The 16,531-nt window shown below is 41.0% G+C and overlaps 1 long non-coding RNA gene across 1 annotated transcript; it reads left to right on the forward strand.

Moving 5' to 3' along the window:
* Positions 1-10,065: 10,065 nt before the first annotated feature.
* Positions 10,066-12,730, forward strand: LOC144302372 (uncharacterized). Its single transcript, XR_013369226.1, has 3 exons — positions 10,066-11,501; positions 12,055-12,100; positions 12,458-12,730. It is a non-coding gene; the product is annotated as an uncharacterized LOC144302372 (long non-coding RNA).
* Positions 12,731-16,531: the final 3,801 nt, after the last annotated feature.

Raw genomic sequence — 16,531 nt, forward strand, 5'->3', positions numbered from 1 at the left:
GGCTATAAAGTATTATCTTTTTTATAAGTTTCTGGAATCAGTCAGCTAAAAGTTTTGGTAGAATTTTAGTACATGGTTTTATTTTCTTATAAAATCTTTGCTTGATTTTGGTGTCCTGGGTCATGCTAGCTTCATAAAATCAGCTGGGAAGAATTTTTATCTATTTTATTTTCTGAAAGAATTTGTGTAGGATTGGTATTATTTTTTCCCATTAATATTTGATGTAATTCACACTACTCCAACCATCTGAACGTGGATTTTTTCCTATGGAAATATTTCAAAATATACATTCAATTTCTTTAATTATTATAGGACTATTCATGTACTCTATTATTTTTTGAGGAGATTTGTTTTCTTTTTGATAAATTTCTTCATTTCTTCTTAGTTGTCATATTAACAGACATAAATTTGTTATCAATATTCCCTAACACCCTTTTCTTTTTCTGTAACATCTATAATGATATCCTCTCTTTCATTTCTGATATTGGTGATTTGTATCCTCTCTATTGTTTTTCTTTTCAGTTGGGCCAAAGGTTTACCAAGTTTTTATTGATATTTTCAAATAATTAAATTTTATTCCAGTAAGTTGTTGCCAATTATTTGTTTTCTATTCATTGATTTATGCTGTCCTCTTTATTTTCTTTCTTCTGCTTACTTTGGGTATAACTTGCTTTTTGTTGTTGTTGTTTCCAAGAAATTTAGGGTAGAACCTGAAGTCACTAATTTTAGGCATTTCCTATTTTTTAATATAAGCATTTGAAGCTATGTGTTCCACAAATTTGATACATTGCTTTTTCTTTTTCTTTTTCTTTTTTTTTTAGAGAGAGAGAGAGAGCACATGAGAGGAGAGGAGAGGGGTAGAGGGTGAAAGAGAGAGAGAGAGAGAATCTTAAGCAGGTTCCATGCTCAACTCAGAGCCTGGGGGTCTCAAACCCATGACCCTGAGATCATGACCTCAGTAGAAATTGAGTCGGACACTCAACTGACTGAGCCATCCAGACACTTCTGCTTTTTCATTTTTATTCAATTTAAAGTGTTTTTTAATTTCTCCTGTGATCTCTCCTTTGACCCACATTCATATTGCTGTGTGCTATTTTATTTTCAATATTTATGGACTTTTCCAGATATCTTTCTCTTATTTATTTCCAGTTTGATTTCACTGTGCTCAGAGGATATACTTTGTTTCATTTCTGCCTTCTTAAATTGTGTTTTGTTTTGATTTCTGAGAATATGCTCTTAGTGAATGAAATATGAGCATTTGAAAAGAATGTATATTCCACTGTTGCTTGCTGAGGAATGCTATAAATATCAAGTTGTTCAAGTTGGTTGACCTCATAGTAGGATACTTGTATCCTCCATCCTTCATGCGGTTTTCATCCCATATTTTAATTCTACATGTGGTATAAAATCCATAAACAAAAAAGAATCCATAAACACTTTTATTTTTTATGAACACTTAATTATCTCTTAAATCTATTAAAACATAAGAGTGTCTTATATATTTGTAGATATGTTTGTCATTTCTAGTATCCCTTATTACTTTATATATATTGAAATTTCTACCTGAAATCCTTTTCCTTCTGCCTGAGTAAATTCTTTCAATACTTCTCTTGTGCATGTCTGCAGCAATTAAGATCACCCAGCTTCTCCTTATCTAATCAGTCCTTATTTCTCTTTTATTCATGAAAGATATTTTTACTGGGTAAAGAATTTTCAGTTGACAGGTATTTTTTTTTTCCTTTTGGTATAAAAAGATATTTTAATTGTGTTCTGGCATGTACTGGGTCTGGAGAAATTCTTCTGTTTCCTTTATGTTTGCCTCTCTTTATGCAATGTAATATTTTCCCTCCTGTGGCTGCTTTTACCATTTTCTCCCTACTACTCTTTCCAGAATTTTGATTATGATATTCTGTGGTGTGGTTTTCTTTAGGTTGATTTTTTTTTTTTTTTTGGATTTCTAAAGCTTGTTGGATCAGTGGGTTCATGGTTCTCATCAAATTAAGAAACTTTTCACCACCATGTTTTCAAGTACTTTTCTCTATTTGTTTCTTATTTCTGCAATTATATATATCACTATAATGTATAATTAATATATAATCATATAAAATAATATGATATATTATATTATTATGTATTATATACATACATACACCCAACCCTGGGTATTTTTCTTTCAGATATTTTTCCATCTATGACAGTTCCATGTATCTTTTATGGACATTTTATTGCTATCATATACACACATACACACAGAGAAAAAGACACACACACATATATAATTTTTAAACTTTTATGATCATATTTTTCACATCTATTTCAAAGTCCTCTGTCTTCTAGTTCTATCTAGAAGATATCTATCATTCTGATTTTTTATTGGTTAATTATTCTCCTACTTAGCAGTCATATTTTCCTATTTCTTTGTATATCTGACAATTATCTGTTGACTGTCAGATACTGTGATATCTTTTATTTTCAATTGCTGGATATTTTGTATTCCTTTAAATGGTATTGGGTTTGCTTCTGGTTCACAGTTAAGGTGTGTCCAGAGGAGCTTTTGCTCTAAAGCTAAGTTAATGCCACTCCCAAGTTGGTACTCTCTGAGTATTCTATCCAATGATCTGCCCATTTTGAGATCTGCTGGTGGGAAAATGAAGAATTCTCAGCCTTATGTAAACTCCAAAACTTGTTTCATCTATTGCTTTCCAGTGATTTCTCTTTACCCCAGCATAGTCCTTTGCAGTGGCCTGGGCTTCATTTCTCCTAGAGAAAAAGAAATAGTCTATACCAAATCATTGAGGACAGTTCCTTCACTCTCTGGGAGTAGTTCATCTCATCTTTAGTGGGCTCACAGTTCTCAAATATCTTTAAAATATGAATTTTCACATTTATCTTGTTATTTTTAATTGTCATAGTGACATATTGGTTTTTATGACTCACTACATTCTACTTAGAAAGATGGGAGATTTCTTTCAGCCCCAAGTCTATAGGAAAAAATATATATACTCAATAGAAAGATGTATCCTCACAAAATATGATAATTCTTTTTTGTTTAAAGATTTATTTTTATTTATTTATGATAGACATAGAGAGAGAGAGAGGCAGAGACACAGGCAGAGGGAGAAGTAGGCTCCATGCCAGGAGCCCGATGTGGGAGTCAATCCCGGGACTCCAGGATTGCGCCCTGGGCCAAAGGCAGGCACAAAACCGCTGAGCCACCCAGGGATCCCCTATGATAATTCTTCAACAATGTGGAATCAATCTATCAATTCTTGGAAAATATGTATCACTACATTCACTACATATTTATACCTGAAGCAGTTTTCACCCTTCCAAATCTTATAGGCTTTTGAAACATTAAGAAAAAAAGGAAGATTTTCCCACTTTGACTGTGCCTATAGAGCAGGATAACCCACTCATGTTCCACAATGTCAGAAACAAATTAAAAAATCACATGGCCAACCTTAAGAAATGGTCTCAGAAGATTTTTTTTTTTTTTTGGCTTTCTATCCTTCCTGGTCTCCATCCTATTCCTGGGCTCAGCCAACTCTGTATCTTATCGGTTATTTCCTGTTTCTGTGTCTGTGCTTCCTTTGGATTTCATGGCTGGGTGTCTATTTTAGTACTTCTGCCTCCCTTAAGCCAACTTCTATGGTTAACATCCATTCAATCAATCCTCCTGCTCCATGTCTCACCTAGCAATCATTCACCCCACCATCCTCTTCATAGGCTAGTTTTAGCTCACGAAGATGTAGAGATTGAATAAAAATGCTCCTAATGAGAGCAGAATTCGATAATCTGGAGAAATACGGATTTTATACATATTCAAACAAAAGAAAAGAGAAAACAAAGGCTTTATGGTTCAGAAAGTATTGTAGACATTTGGGCTAAATGAGTTACCTTTGTGAGGACCGGGCAGGTAAGAGAAGAACATTCTAGATGGAAGGAACAGAATGAGCAAAGTTATGGAGTCATATGGTAATGAAACAAAGTTTAAGCAGAGAAGTAGAGGGAAATTAACACTTTTGAAGAGGCAGGTTGTAAGAGCTGTTCTCTGCTGGCATATGTGAATGCTCTGAGGCAGGAAAGCTCATCCAAGTATGTGCTTTACTGAGTTCACAATGGGGTATTTGTCTCCACAGGTGACTCAGGTTCTAATTTCAGTGTGTCAAGTAAAGTTGTGCACTGCTCAGGTTATCCTTTGAAAAGCTCTTCATGCTCCAGTAAAGTACAACATACAAGAATGCCATCTCTTGGAGAGCCCAGCATGACTGGTTTTCTTCCAGTGCTCTAACAGATTTCTTGAGTACAAGATGAAGTAGTTGGCTTATGGGAAGAAGCTGTATTGTATAAAAAGTTTGTATCTACAGGAGCCAGACCAAGGCACTCTCAGCTCCAGGGAATATCACGGAACTCACACATATTACTTGCATATAAGTCCTGGACCATCAGGACTGCTTAGGATGGATTGTGATTTAACTTAGCATGATTGGTGAGATCACTGAAGAGGCTCTCTGGACTCCCAGGTGAGAAGCACTTAAATTTAACTGTGGCACAGACATTTTGGAAGACTCAACAAGTAAATTGGTTTGAATGCCAAGATTTCAACAAATGAAATGACTTACATGCCTGGAAGGATGACGAAGCGTCAGTTGGAAACATGGCTATTCTCTGGGAAGTGGAGGGAGAGGTGTTGTGTTGGAGGTGTTGATGGGCACTCAGGTAGAAACGCTTTGTGGATGAGGGTGAATGCAGCAAAAGCACTTATACCTGCAGATTGAAAGCTGCCTGCACTTGTCACATTTGAAACTTTATAGGCTTGAGGAAGACATTATGGATGTAGATAGAGATTAATCAATGAGTTTATGTTCAGAGAAGACTTGGGAGACTGGCCAGCTTTATCTTGGCCATGGTAAGCCACCTCAATTATATTACTGAGATCATGACAGGTATGAGCCAAGCCATCACTTCCTCTCATCCTATTATAGTTCTTGATATCTTGGTTCTCAGTGGGTATTCTTGTTGGGGTTGGTTGTGACCTTGCTGATTCTGCCCTAGTATGCTCTTCATTACCTCAAGCGCTCTAGTGTGTTCCTGGAATGAATATGTCAGCAGAAGGCCAAGGCCAAGGCCTCCTGATCACCTTCCAAACCTTCAGCCATGCGCTGAAGTGCAGATCTGGGAAACCAACCAGCTCTCAACTTCAGCAGGTGTTGAAGTTTGGCTGTTCTGGAGGATAAGTCATAATTCCAATTTTATTTAACTGGAATGGTAAAGAGAATAATGTAATCATGCTTTATTTACACAATAGTACTTTTAAATACCCTCTTATGTATGTATAATTCACTAAGATCCCTGCCATGCTTTACCTATTCTTTCTCCCCCCCACCCCTGGAAATTTATACAATTTATTTTTACAATGTTTAAATTTAAAACTAACCCCATATTGTGAGCAAGATTTCATAGTTTACATAATTTCCTTGGATTTATTGCTTGTGGTTTCATGTATAAATCATAGCAATATCACAAATTAGAAATTGCTTCTCTGCCTTGTCCATTATATTTATAGATAGGGCCATAATTACTAAAGTATTTATTCTCAAAGTCTCTTGGTTTGACTCCAATCTCATTTATTATGGTTGCATTATTTCTGTAATGCTGTTTATTAGTTGGTGCCAGTCAATATTATAACACATCTGCTATGCTGCAGCCAAGTCACATGATAGATACAAAGTTCTGAATCACATCCTTTACTAACCTGTCAGTTGTCTGTTAATGAAACTAACTGAAACATTTTTTTCATACGTATTTATAAGATGCACATGTTTACTAAAGCATGGGCAGAGAAGCAGCTCAGAGACTTATTAGATGTATAGACAATGTTGTTGATATATAGTGGTCCTTATTTTCCCGTTTGTAAAATAAGACTGGCCTAGGTGGGGGTAATTCACAGTTTGGAGAGCCCTGATTTTCTTTGGAGGTGATGTAGGGGAGGTATCCAACAACTTGGGACCAACCCTCTCTTCATATAATGACAATAGCAGCTGCTTTTTTATTGTGTATGTTGGGTATCCATGCATAATGATTTTGATAAACATTTCCCTATGTCTAATGGCATGTGATTTCATGAGGCAACTACTTAGATTGCTGTGGATGTGGTTAAAAAAAAAAGTAGTTAGATCAGGAGTACATGAAGTTTTTTGCCTGTGGACACTTGGATGTGTGGCAGAGCCTGACAGCGAGAGGGAAGGGAAGGGAGCTTTTAGAAAAAGAAGCAAGTGTTAGCATGATCACAAAGCCATACCTGCTGGGGAAACAGAAGGGTCATGTTCCCATCTCAATAATCTCCCACTTTTGAGGACAGATGTACAGAAACCAACACTCTGAGGTGGTTGGGTGGGAGGAAGCACAGGTGGTGAGGGAGCACAGAGGAAGGCTCCTGAGTTAGTGGGTCCTGAGTACTGGAGTACTCCCAGTCTGACCCGGGTTAGAAGTTAACCATGGACAGTCACAACTGCCACTGCCATCCGGCTCACCTTCTTGGGGACACACTGTGGTTGGCTTGCATGCACAGTGGATGCTACCCAAAGGAGCCTTAATAACATTTTTGTAGAGAAGTTTCAATCAATGCTTCTTGAAAGATATTGGAGAGAAGCCCAGGGAGACACATGAAAGGAACAGAGGAGGGTGATGGGAATGGGCTGATGGGAGCAAATGTACTGGAGAAGAATTTCCCTAAAAGGCTTGCTTGCGTTCCCATAGGTGAGCTCACCGAAGCCCTGCCAACTACCTGGGCAGGTATTGGAATGGGAAGCTCTCCTAGCTGTGAGGTCAGCGTGTGTCCTAACAGGCCAGGAATGCCCACCTCAGTCATGAGGTTAATTATGTGACTGTGTGTGTGTTCAGCTAATGTAAAGTGAAAGATGGGAATGGTAGTGCAGACAATCCTGGTGAAGACTGGAGGTTTGTAGGTGAGTCACCATACTCATCTCCATCTGTCAAGCAAAAGCGAGACGGGGGGATATTTTTGAATGTGAGTAGCTGCTTTGCACTGATTTGCAACCTCATTGAAATTGCTGGTAGAGTCTTTCCTGGGCCCTACAATGCTGAGGAAAGTCGTATCCACAGAATATATGAGCACTGGGGACTCCTGGAGCCAGGTGGTGTGGCAGCTCTGTGCTCTGCTAATATCAAGGTGCCATCGTCCAGTGGACTGCGGGCCTCTTCCCCTTACGCCTGGAGCCTGCGGCAATCCACCATCCAGACTTTCCACACCAAGCACATCTTCCCCACCTTGACCACCTGCCCCTCCTATATTCCTTCTCCTGATCACCAGGGGTTGCCATCACCTCTGTCACCTTTTTTATATTTGACTTCCTCAGCATCGAGACACAGACTTTACACCTCCAGTTGGTTAATCTTGTTGCTTGATTTTAAAGCTTCTGGTATTGGCATCCTTGACACGCAGGATCTCTGGGCTCCTCACAGTGAGAAACTCTGGGACTGCTTTCCCATACCCAGTGCACTCCCTTCCTTCAGATAGACAAGACCATCAAAGCCCACTTCTTAGAGCTCAGATTTGGTTGTGGATTTTGATTCTCTTATTTCCCAGTGTGTCCAGGAGAAAATAAAGCCTTCTCAACCTGGTAAGCAAAATATTTCATTCTAAGATCCCAAAAGACCACAAACTTACCTCCTTACCATTTCTGTCTAAGGACTCCATGTTTTAGGAGCTCAAGACCATGCCTGGTGCCCAGCATTCCTGAATGCTTATCCCTCCACAATTTTGCAATCATTTTCTGCCCCATCCTGAAATGCCCATCCTCCCATCTCTGCTAATCTAAGTCTACCATCAGTCCTACCCTCTCATCTCTTCTCATCCTACGTCCCCTCTACATATCTGCCACTCGCACAACTTGACCACCACATACAGACATATATTACCCTTACTCATTCTGAAAACACAAGAATAATCATGTTTTTCTTTTTCAGAGCTGATAACATGAACAGATGGACTTTGTCACCGTATGTCGAAAGTGAAATCCAGCCAAAGCTCTTCCAGCTTTTTCTGGAGAGTCCTGAATTACCTTTTTTGGGAAAATAGAAAAACGAAGATAAAGAATATCCACAGTTTATGGTTCCAGCAGCAGAAATGAGAAAATGCACTGTTAAGGGGCTGTGTTTATGTTGTGTCTCTTCAGGGTCTGTCTTTTGTTATAGAGCTGGAGAAGAAACTAGAAGCTTCCAAAGGTCCTCAGTTGCTAACCGCTAGAAACTTCTGCCTCAAGCATGTGATGACCACAGTGCTTGGAAAACACTTGCGTTTATTTCATACAATCTGTGTGTTTGTAAGAAATGGAATTTGTTTGCTTATGTTGTAGATGAACTCACCAGCCCTGTGTTAACTGACCCATTTCTACATACTAGATATATAGATAGAGTTCTACATTGTATAGATTGTAGATCCCTTTGTTCATCTGGAGACGTGACTATGATTTACTGTTCCTTCTGTAGGTGTGCTTTACACAAAGGTATCTTGCCAGAGGGTTCAAATCAAACTGAAGCCCGTCTTTCTTCCTAACGCTTCATCTAGACTGAAAAGCAAAACTTAATTGTTATTCTTTTTTTTCTAGCTCATTAACCATAACAATAATCCAAATCCTTTTAGGGTACATTTTCCTTTTTCTTTTCGCACCATTCATTGATTTTTTTTTTTTTTCTAATCAGTCTCTTTCTATTTGGATCATTCACAGTGAAATACTTCCTTCCTTCCTTCCTTCCTTCCTTCCTTCCTTCCTTCCTTCCTTCCTTCCTTCCTTCCTTCCTTCCTTCCTTTTTTCTTTTTCTTTTCAGGACCACCCTCTCCACCTCATGGTCTTTGTTCTGAAGAGCAGTTTGGTGATAATCTTTTGTCATCGCTGCATGCATATGTTGGAACTTCCAGCCTTCTGTTCTCTAATTGGGTTCCCCGTCTCCCCTCTATTTTTAATTTGGAACTTCCTATGGATATTCTTCAGGCTATGACCTCCATTCTCCTCTCTGGAGATCATCCATGATATATCTACTACGTTAAATGTTGTTGAGTGTACTTGTCTTAACCTACTCCTCTCAGGGTCATGTCTCACGAAGGGACACTGCGTACTCACCATTTTTATGAATAAATTGGGAAATACGGTATGTAGTATGCAGACACTTGGCATTTATCATGTATTCCAAAATTACATGTATTAACTAGAAACTGTAAGTTGTAGCAGATGCAACATTTTGGTAAGCTGTTTGATGAACTGTCCTTATCAACTAAAGCGGAACTTCTCATCCTGGCCCTCTGGACATTTGGAGCTGGATGATTCATTGTTTTAGCTGACTGGCTTGTGCATTGTAGGATGTGGGGCAGCATCTTTAGCTTCTATCCTCTACTTGCCAGTAGCACGTCCTGCTCAAGGAATGAACCAAAATGTCTCCAGACATTGCCGCATGTCCCCATGGTGGAGGTGGTTGGCAAAGTCAGCCCTGGTAGAGAACCACAGATCTGAGGTTAGGTACTAATTAAAGACAGGAGTCCAAAGCCAATATATAGGAAGAACAACACATAGAAATGAAAGGAATGTGCAGTCCAGCATGTTGATGACTGTCAGAGTACATTAAATACATCACATTATTCCCATGCAAAATACTCCTTTTGAGTGATTTTGGTATGTGTCTGCATAACAGCAGTTTCAAAGGAAAATAGCTTTGCTTGAAGTGGGAATTTATCCAAAAGGTGAAATAAGAGGATCACATCCAACATTTGCCCTGGAAAGATTCAGAATTATTTTTCTCTTGACAGTAGAGGGAGAGTTTTTTCTTTATTTCTTTTTAATTTTTTTTCACTTTTGGTCCACCAGGGATATCTCAGATTCAGAATAAAGTATTGATATTCCACAAAAGACGAGTAAAAAGGACTAATGCTCAAGCTCTTGGTTGCAAATGTTGTGCGGAAAGATTTCCCAGAGTGCCAAGAAGAGGAATTTTTTTTTCTTTTCAGCAAAAAGTGCAGAAACCTTGGTTAACTTGCACTTTTTGCCTGTCACTCAAAAAGAATTGCAGAGAAATCAGGGATCTATCACCAAGAATGGTTTTAAATAACTCACCGTGCTCCATTTTGCTTGGACACATTCACCTGAAAGTAGAAGCCACAGCACGTCTTTTGTGAAAGTCAGACAAGGATCGCGCTCTGCTCAGCCCTGTTGAGGCATCCGAAGGTCCTGGCACAGAGCCAGGGATGGCAAATGTCGTGGGGACATTGCCGAAATGCACTCAGGCCCCAGTAGCACCTTCAATCTTCCTGCTCGTTGAAGTCCGCCTTTCTTTTAATCTGATACGAGTGGCAGAAGCCACTGCTGTTCTCAGAGCCACACTTGTTCAGATCCTGGGGTGAGAGGAAGATCATTGCCTATGTTAAGGCTGAGTGAAGTGGGATGAAATTATCTGGATTTTGAAAGCTGGCAGAGCTTCATCCTCAGCGAGGGCCCTAGAGCAGCCGCCGGATCCTTCCATCTGTGAATGGCAATTCCCAGCAGCTCCGTCCCCAAACCACTGCTTTTGGCTGCCCTCCTAATTGATAACGTGAAGCTTCCCCTGCTTAAAGAAATCTGTGTTCATCGCTTGGAAAGGAGAACAAGGCAGAGCTAGGGGAACATCTCTCAGTGTAATCGAATGCTTTGGATTTCATGTCCCCACTTTAGAACTCGGATTACAGGGTCCTAGGCATAGAGAGGATTTCTGATTCATGGCTCCTCGCTTGATTATAAACCCCAGCGTAAAGCCTCACCTACCTGAGATGGGACCTGTGCACAAGCCCCAGCTGTGCCGTTTATTCTAGAACCTCCCCTGATAGAGGCATGTTGACTTTCTTCTTGATATTCTAAGACCCTGACCATGGAGGAGCTGCCTGAAGCTGCCCTCTCAGGGAACACATCTGCTTCTCCCCAGTACCTCACACTGGGCGCACAGCAGGGGACCCAGCTTTCTCCCCAGTTTGCTACTGTCCCCGAGGTCGAGGAGCCTGGAGCAAGACGGCCCGCTCTTCCTTTGCCACATGTGGTGTGTGGAAGATGGTGGCTCTCTTCACACCACTGGGCCTTACTAATGACCAAGTTGAGGAGCGGGGGTGATGCCAACTATCCTTCATAATAATTTTTTTAACTGAGCAATGTCTAGTATAAGGCATTAAAGGTGGACGTGAGGCACAGTAGCCCGTACAAAAATAGCCATCAATATTAAGATATTGATATTCAATTTCAGAAAAGGAGATCTAGAAAGCCGAATTCAAGTTGGCCATGCAGCAATTGAAGAAAAGCAGGGAGGTTCTGGAGCTGGGCCTGGCTCGTCTTTATTCAAATATCCAGCAGGTATTCACTGGACACCACTATGTGTACTGTGAGAAGCTGGAGACATAAAGGTTAAAAAGACATAAAGATTGAAGAAGCCCATGAACAAGATGCTCAGAGATTGCTAAGTGACTCGTACGTATGTAGACTGGTACATTTTAGTAGGGCCATGTGGGGCAAAGCCAGCTGGGGTGGGGGTGGGGGTGGGGGGTGTTGGATCTAAGGAGAGCACTGAGCCATCATGGCAGAGAAGCCCAGGGTGGTGGAGTTGAGGAAGGTGGGTGGGGGAGCTAAAGCCAAAACTGTACCCCATTTGCTGACTAAGCATGTTCGTGAAGGTCTTAAACCCACAGGCTTCAATATTTGAGTCAGCGTCCTGCACAGGGCTTTGCCGAGCAGGGGATGGGGATGCCAATGGCTTCCTGGTACAGGATTTTTCAGGGGCCCTCAGCCACGGCAGGTGCACTCACTTCCTTCATCTGCTCTTGACTCAGCACCTGGACTGACTGGCCTTATTCTCCTTGTGTTGGACCAGGGTGCTGCTCCTGGCAGATGCCTTCTGGAATCTCACCTGTGAATTAGACCCCGATTCCTATTTAGACAATAGCCTTACTTATATACCTAAAACACAATAATATCCCCCATTATATGGTCCACTTACCAGGAAGTCATATTTTTTTCTTTCAAGGTGGCCTGTCAACTCACGCATGCCTCCATCAGACTCAGTTGGCCTGGTGAGTCTCCCCTTTTGGGCTGGGCTGCCCAGAGGTTGGTGATGAGTCTCCTGTGCTGGAATGCTATTGGTGCTGCTTTCTGGTTGTGTGGCATAACATCTGGGTCATCTAGTTGAAACCCCACATTCTTCCCACTTTATATGACACCCTAGGTTTTCCAGAGCCTTTAAGGCTTGTTCTCAAAGGCCCTAGCACGATCACTTCCTTGAGATTCCATGGAGTACTCTGGACACCCACCTGTGTGTTCCTCCTTTTGTCCTTGGGGCTGGCAGGTGACCCACCATATCTGGGTTCTGATAGCACCCAGGCATTGAACCTGCCCTTCTTCCACCTGACCACAATGCTTTATGCTTTCAGCCTCAACTTTTCTTTGCCATGGAGCCTCCTAGAAGCTTGCTGTCATTCACTCTCAAAATATCTGGGGGCCCAGATCACTAACTGCCCAAGGTTACAGAGGGACCTGTCGAGGTAATGGGAGGCAAAGTGACTTGTGCGATCGCTGCATGCATGGGTGGGTGCTAGAGCAGGACTGGTGCCCCCAGCCAGCTCACAAGTCAGTATTTTTGTTGGGTTTGTCTGCCATCCTTGTGCTCACCTGGAGCTCCCTTCTAGCCTGCCAGGCTCCTTCCATCTGACCTCCTTTTAAATCCTTCCTTAATAAGAAAAAGAATGAAACAGGAAGACTGGGCCTCCACTTTGTTTTATAATTGTTTGTCGTCTTATTTTTAAAGATCTTTGCTCTGGGCACTGCTACTGGAGCTGCACTTACTACATTTATAGTATTTATAACTATTTATACTATTATCTATTATTTATAGTATTTATAACTATTTATACTATTATCCATTTATAACTATTATTACTTTAAAATCTACATGCAACGTATGAGTGAGGAAGAGCCCAGATCATTATCAATATTCTAACCCATAGAAAAATTAGTCAGGCACCGACCAGTTATAAATCCTCTACTCTAGGAAATATTTGTTGCTGGCAAAGATGATCCTGATGTAATGGAAGCATTTAATGTAGAAAATGTTGTTCTATTTCTCTTCTTGATAGCACCAGACAACCAGGGCTCCAAGTGGGAGGAGGAGCTGCAGGGGAGGCTGCCCAAGGAAAGCAATATGTTTGCGAGGCTGATCAATAAGAAGATTAACTTAACCTAGTAGAAGACTTATCAATCTTCTTATTGATCAGTTTAGCAAACATATTAGTGTGCTGGTGTAGCGTTGCAGGCCCGTCCAGACTGCGCTTCATCAGGTCCACAGTAGATGAGCTATCCCTGGCGTTGGCCATGGGACCTCTCGCTTATGGTCTGTACAGCGATAGAAAAGGTCACCTCTCTTCTTGTCCTGTGCAACGTTGTCCCCAGAGAAAGAGATGGATGGAGAAGCTGAAGTGGGAGATGGAGGTGGCTGTTATGAGCTGGAATCAAAGTCAATCAACAAGCTCTTGTTTAGAAAGGAATCCTGTGACTTTTAGTGAAGAGAAAAAAAAAATAAAAGTGTAATGGGAGCTTTTATTTGTGAAACATTTAGTAAAAGCTCAGAGAAAATTATTTTAATTATCCACATTTCTGAAAGACCCCATTGTGATAATTTAATGTTCCTCCTACTTGAGTGCAGAAACATAGAAATAGTTCATCTTCAGAATCAGTGTAAGCACTTTCATATTTTATTCTTAAAAAAAAAAAACTATGCTTTGAAATTTTTTGGACAAATGTCAAATACTTCAATTTGAGTCATTGGTATGAAATAATGAAGAAGTTTTGAAGTGATATTTATGTGGGTTTAAAATGTTTTATTTATTCACTCGATAAATATTTCCTGTACATAAAGTCTAAATCTTTCAGCTTCTGACGTAAGCCCAATCTATTCCATGCTGCTCATGGTAAGCTCTTGAAGGGGAACAGAATGGTAGAGAATTAGGTGACATCATTTCCATGAGCTAGAGGGTAGCTTTCCTCTACACTCATTCACGACACTAAGGAAATGGCAAATCCTGAGCTTAATTATTCACAATTAATATTATCTGCAACTTGAGTAATTTTATTATAAATCTGAATCCCCTTCCTAGCTAATTCCATAATTGTTTGCCTCATTTCACCTCATTTCATAAAGGATAAATACTTGGCCCAAGATCAGTTGCCTCTTATTCCCTTCAAAACCTCTGGAGCTAAAGTTCCATTCCAGAGGGACTCAGACACCATTACATCTTAACGTATTAGAGACGGGATCAACATACAATGCTTCTTGCAGCGGAGAAAAGTGCTTAGCTGAAAGGAAAAAAGAAACGTTTATTTCTCTGAGGAACTGTTGGTTCCTCTGGGGAATTCCTGAGAAAATCCTGGAGAGAAGAGTCAAACGCTGGAGGATGTCCGCGGCGATGTTACGGAGGAAGCACTGAATGAGTGGGCACCACAACCTGTGATAATTACCTTTTCATCTCATGTAATTTCAAGGCTTAAGCAGAGAAAATGAGGGAATCATATATTGGTTAATTCATTCAACAGTATCTACGGAAAGCTTCGTATTTTGCCAAGAATCGGCCCTGAAAGATGAAAATACATGTTCTTTGACTTCAACAATTTCTGAGTGTAGAGGGCGAGTAGGCCTGTGCTGCCATGACCATCTGGGGGAGCATCTTGAAGGCATGCCACCTCTCTGTCTATGTGGAGGGGCCATAACACACTCACCTGCTAGCGAGTTTCCTTATGGGGAATGGGGCTTTGGGGGCCTCCACTGGTTGTGGAAAACCAAGGTGGAAACCTTTTTTTTTTTTTCTAGAGAAAGGGAAAATCAGAATTTTAACTTGTGTCTATCTCCATGTGTGAGGTTCTACAGGAAGAGTGTGGCTTGTTGAATGGGCTCAGGTGTGTGCGGACAGGTAAGCAGGAAGGACATGGCTAGGGAGTTTGGTGGCCCTTCAGGACCAGCCTGGGGCTCTGGTCCTTCTCAAGTCTGCTTTAGTGAGAGCACAGAATACTCCATTTAACAAAATAGAAAAGCAAAATGAACGATCCTTGACCACATACCTCTTCCGGATGGGACCTGGCCTGGTCTCGTTTCAAGTGGTTCTGGGGTCTGTAGCTACATGGAGGGTGCTGCCTCATCCTTGAGCATCCAACATACAGAACATGCACGGCTCTTTCTTTGGATGAATCCACTCTAATTCAAGCCTACAGTTTGTGATCGATCCTTAGCACACACGTGTGTGGCTAACTTCTGTCCCCTAGATGTAGCAGACAGTTTTCAGGGCACACAAGGCAAGGAGATGAGAATATTATTTTCTTCTTTAGTTTTTTTTTTTTTAATTCAGGAATTATGAGTTAGTGTATATCTTGATGTTTGGAATTTGGAGATATTTAGAGGAAATGATAATTGTAGGGTTTCTTGATCCAGTTTAATAATTTTTTTAAAGCTGATTATGGTGCAAAATTTTTAGGAAATAAAATCATGAACCTGACTCAGAACACTGTTTACCGGAGGTAGTTGGCAAGATAACTAGTATCAGATTCAAATAATGAGCCTGTTACAAATTCTGATTCCCGGGCTCCTCCTCAGACCTAGGGAAGTGAAACCTCTGGTGCCACAGGCCCAGAATAACGAATGTTAACAAACGTTCCTATGATTCTTATGCCTCTAAAGTCTTAGAGGCCATTTGTTTAACAGGCTTGCTCTGAGTTTATTGAATGTTACCAATGTTTAGATGCTCAAAAGTTTACATGTAGCTGGTATCTATAGTTATACAATATATACACATATGCATATGGTTATAAATCTGTTGGGTTAGAGCTTACAACCTTCCTGTGAACGGCAGCTTGACTTAACACAACACCGACGTGCAGTAATCATGGAGTGAAACCCCCAGACCATTGTTCTGGGGGTTGGCTGGTGCTTGCAGACGCATAGTCCCGTGGCTACAGTTTGGCATCACCACCATGTCTCGGGCCCGGTGTGGTGTGTAGTAATTACAAACTCAGACAGAAGAAAGTTAAGTATCTTGGAGACTCTAGCATCACTTCGGGTCCACCTGCACTTGCAGACCTCAGGTAGAACTCGCCGCACGTGGTGGCATCAAGGCTGAGATGTCTTCTGGGTTGGGTGTTTTCCTGGAAATGGATGGGCATGGGGTTTAGGAAAACATGCTCCTGGGAAAAGGAGTGATTTAGAGTCATACCGTGGAAGCTTTTGCGGCACAAAGACTTTGTGTCCTTGTGTAGATTTGGATTTTTACATGAAAAGTAACCCAGAGAAGATGCCCACACAGAGAAGATCCTGAGACCGGTGGAGCTGTCTCACTGTCGGGGTTTCCCTGAGATGAGAGACCCCGTCTGTCTAATCCTGGAGGCCATGCAGAAGAGATTGGGCACCTGCTTGTCTGTGGGCTAGCAAGCCTTGGATGGTTCACCAAAGGGAGTGACTTTTATGG

This window comes from Canis aureus, chromosome 31 (assembly GCF_053574225.1).
Source record: "Canis aureus isolate CA01 chromosome 31, VMU_Caureus_v.1.0, whole genome shotgun sequence".
Lineage (NCBI taxonomy): Eukaryota > Metazoa > Chordata > Mammalia > Carnivora > Canidae > Canis > Canis aureus.